The following is a 5,000-nucleotide window of genomic DNA, read 5'->3' as shown; positions in this document are numbered from 1 at the left end:
TGTGTGTGCGTGTATCAGTCTGTCTATCTATATACATGTATATTATATATATGAATATTTCCATTTATTTATTTATTTACACTTGATACATCCGCGCACGCACACACACACACACACACACACACACACACACACACACACACACACACACACACACACACACACACACACACACACACACACGCACACGCACGCACACACAAACATATATATGTGCGTGAATGTATGTTTGTATGTACGTATTTGTTATACATGTGTATGTATGTGTGCGTATGCGTTCGCGTGTGTGTGAATGTTTTACACACATCTGTATTATATATATATATATATATATATATATATATATATATATATATATATATATATATATTATATTTGTATATATGTATATTTGTACTATATATCTATATCTCTATATATGCATATATATACACATACACATGTATGCACATACAAATATGCATACAAACAATAATATTTGTATGTATTTATATATATATAAACATTAATGATTTTACAATTCCTTTGTTTTTTCATAAATGGTACACATACTATCAGCCCTCCCAGAGTCTAGGGTTTCGAATTCATACATTGATTCTACATGGCCAATTGTTTGCTTTTTACAAATAAATCCCCTATTTAAAATCCTCACTTGAAAATAATTTCTGGATAAAGATACAAGTAAAATATATCCATGTGTCACCATCTCTGCACATTACTATTTGATGTATTCGTTTTATGCATACAGCAACATTCTTCCTCACGTGAGATCATGTGTAAGAAATTATATGGACTCACGTGTAGTAATTTCATGTGCACTCAGGAAACTCTCGACAGGCAGTATGCGTTCAGTATTGGCATGAATGTATGAATGTCTAGTGTTGAACTTGAAAATGACGTCTGGTAGCAGCCCGCAGTTGACAAACAGACGATCAGTGTGCAGCAAGATCTGAAGCCTCGTGATTTTTTTCGCTTCTCGCTCAATTGGCAGTAAGTGATGATTCACAGACGAACTGTACAATGACCGGCGTCTGGGAATGTGTAGTGGAATTGCAGACAGACTTGTGTATCGGGTGGAAGCAGACTCCTAACGTATGACATTGATTTTGATTTCTGAGAGTAATGTCTTCACTTGAGGGATAATGCGGCGGATCCACCTGGCCAGACGAGGTATAGGTGCGTCCAGGCGCCGATACCAACCTCTGTCCAGACGGTCGTAATTTCTGAGTGACGGCGTCGATATGAACACGACGTGGAACGCTTGTGAGCTGTGTTGGCGGCTAAATGTCCTGCCGGACCCGTCATAAGCCTTCATAACGTCGGAGCAAATAGTCCAATATGTTATGGCACCGCCACTTTATGCTCGTTACTGAAGTGAGCTATCATCACTCATTGTTAATTATCGGTCTCCGTGGAGGGCTGAGTTGAAGCATAACGATCGTAAGTGAAACAACATAAGTCTTCAATATTTATTAGCTTCGTGCAAGGAAAGAACGCCTGGCTGGAGCTACCGGGTACACAGTGTAGTCTTCACATTCCATGATAGTGACTCGTCTACCAAGATGTGTGACAGCACATGTCTGCTCTCCGCCATCACAGCTCTATTCTTAGCTAGTCTTGGAAGGGACATTCAACCCAACCGCAACGCCTCCCCCCTCCCCCCACACCCCCGCATCCACCTTTAAAACATACCCTTATCTCCACACCTACACATGTCGGCAGAAGTCCATATTTAATTAAGATGCTTTCATTTCTGGTTGCCTTCCATAACATGGTATATATCTACACATTTAGTATTTATCTATACTAACACAAATATCCAGTACGATTTCTTATCTTACATGCCTGTCAACACATGTATAATGCTGTGTATGTTTAAATATATCGCATTTCATATCTGCGAACGGCAAGAATTAGTTTATTCATGTCTTCCATTAGCCTTGTTTCAGAGGTCGCTGTCTGGTGCACATTATCCTAAAGAGTACTAGCTACTATTAATTCTGGATAATGAAAAGTCCTAACGCTTAAGAAAGAAGAAAGAAACGTGCTACAATGTTCTCTAATTTACTGGTCAACAGTTCAGTTTATAAAATATTTTGCATGATACTTGTCTAAGGTAATAAATAGTTTTAGTTTAAAACAACTGACTTCATTCTCTCTCTCTCTATGTATGTGTGCATATATATATATATATATATATATATATATATATATATATATATATATATATATATTTATATATATACATACATATATAAATACACACACACACACACACACACACACACACACACACACACACACACACACACACACACACACACACACACATACACACACACACACACACACACATATATACATACATACATATATACATACATATATACATACATATATACATAAATACACACACACACACACACACTATATATATATATATATATATATATATATATATATATATATATATATATATATATATATATATATATATATAATAGACTCATTTATAAAGCGGGAGAAAGGGATGGGGTGGAGATACGGATACAGAAATATACTGAGAGTGCTCACTTACCGTATTCAGGAATATCTAAGTCAAGTTTTAGCAAGGGCAACGAAAAGATCTTGTTAACAGATATAAAAAATGACGTCAGACACAAGACAGGGGGATGGAACAACGTTGATATGCCATCTATTAACAAAACAATGTCTGATAAAAGATGTCCCAGGCACTTGGCTTAACAGCTGACTTGGCCTGTTTTACTGTAAAGTAGGGCAGTGCTATCTGTTCTGTCATCCATCCTTTCCTCCTCCACGTTTATTGCCTTAAACCAACTCTATATTTACATGCGTTTCCTATGCACTGTCATTTCTTTTCTCTGTCTAGTTACGAACAATTAGTTGTACCCTGTTGCCATAGTGAACACTGGCAAAGTAGCACTACCCATGTTCTCGTTGGCATTACATAATTGCGCCGAATATTTTTCTTGTCCAAGATGATTCATGTCGAATTAATCTTTTGCAATATAGTCAAGTTCGTTATACTGTGTTGTTAAAATATAATGCTAGAGTATATGCAACCCTTAAATCGAATTACTAAATTTTGTAAAGAAAGGGTAATTATAAAGCAACAATAGCATTACTTTTGTTATCAACATCACTACAAAGAAATGCAAGAGCGGTCTGAAATCTTCCCCTCTCCGCACGTGTTGAACAGCCCCGCTCGAGAGGCTACTAGGGAGAGTGACTGTGCTTTCCGACAAGCAGCGCTCCTAGCTAAAGACCTCTCCCAAGTTATAAATCAAACAAAGTTACTGCGATTTTTCTCTCACCCAGTTCAAAGCACACGCACGTACGCACACGCATGTATATATAAATGTAGGTATAAGTACATATACATGTATATATATACACACATACACATAAAACATATATTGGCATAGTAACAGCACACACGCACACACGCACGCACGCACGCACGCACACACACACACACGCACACACACACACACACACACACACACACACACACACACACACACACACACACACACACACACACACACGCACGAGCGTGCTCCCACACACATATATACACACATATAAAGCGAGAGACACGATACGTATGGTCAAATGTACTTCTTCAGTGATGTTCTGAGTAACTCAAGAGAGAGCGAACGAAAAACTGTGAAGCTCAGTGTATGCGCAACATTCCACCTGTTTTTCTCTTTCATTCCCAACTCGCTGGCCGTGTTGTGTTCGTGTTGATGATGGTGGTAGCCACGTAGCAACAACAGCTCAGCCTCTCTACCCCTGTAGTTCTTGCCTGTGGGCTCGGCCTAAGCGAAGGCCCGCGTGACAACTGGAATTCTTCCCGCAGTCGTGTGTCACGCTCATACCCCCACCTCGGTCAACACCCTTAGAACCAGTTGCGGGTGTTGCTTTAAACCGGACTTCATTAGTACTAAAAGATTAACAAGGGGAGAAACCTGTTATGAAGGAGGGGACTAACAAAGCCGGCTGGATCTCCATCACTACACGAACTAAAGGACAACTTAGCTGAGACCGAACTAATCAGCAACCTCGTGAGGAATACAAGTATGGTCAGTATTTCCTCTTTGGAGCTGGCAACAGTAAAGGATTAAATAAAATAATTTCAAAGTAAGTATATTTGGTAAGTCTTGCATGTAAAATTTCGCACAATAATTAAGTGTATTTGCTCTTCGTGCATAAACGCCATTTCTTTTTATAGTTCTGTCACCCTCGCAACATTACAGGCCTCGGTTTTACTACTTCCTTTATTGTTCACTCTTCACTCACTTTCTTTGGCTTTTTCCTTCCCATGCAGCATATTTAGTTTCTAGTAATGCTAATTTGGGTTTTCCTTTAGTTCCACGATTAACTTCTCCTAGGAAATATTTCATGAAATTATTTTGATACCAGTTTAACTTCCAAGGTCTTATTTTATCATCGATTTATGGCTCTAACCTACTTCGACTAATTTTGTATTTTACCGACTTTCGACTGCCAAACATTTGTTCCCTTTGGGCAATTACTGATTTTTTGTGTCAACAGAAAAATGTTAAAAGAAATCTTGACATGACCGACTTCTCCCTAGACACCAAGAAGACGACGAAGACTAAATCCCTGACCCAACAAATTATGCCTTAAAATAGATCCATTGAGACTCTAAGTGGAGGCAAGTAGCGGCACCTTATAGGGCTAACAGGCCCCAGACGTCGACACTTACTCCATAAGGTCACAACTACGGCAGAGAGAAGGAAAATTATAGTAATAATAAAATGAAAACTCATCTCGTAATTACAAGATCTTGCAATCCTAATCGAAGTAATGTATATACTGGCAATATATACAGAATCCACAAGAACCTGAGTTTGTCAAAAACCCATCTAAATAGCAGTATCTAGAAAATGTGGCACATTAGTATCAAGGGAGTAGATGTCAAATAGTACCGGTTTTTAGCAGAGAGGGTAGTT

General features: G+C 38.5%; 1 protein-coding gene across 2 annotated transcripts in view; it reads right to left on the bottom strand.

Annotated features, from left to right (window-relative positions):
• myo (growth/differentiation factor myoglianin) overlaps window positions 1-5,000 on the bottom strand; it is a 31,121-nt gene that overhangs the window by 9,380 nt on the left and 16,741 nt on the right. The window lies entirely within an intron of this gene.

This window comes from Penaeus vannamei, chromosome 10 (genome assembly GCF_042767895.1).
Source record: "Penaeus vannamei isolate JL-2024 chromosome 10, ASM4276789v1, whole genome shotgun sequence".
In the NCBI taxonomy this organism is placed as follows: domain Eukaryota; kingdom Metazoa; phylum Arthropoda; class Malacostraca; order Decapoda; family Penaeidae; genus Penaeus; species Penaeus vannamei.
The sequence above is the reverse complement of the archived record's forward strand: the minus strand, read 5'-3'. Positions and strand labels throughout refer to the sequence as shown.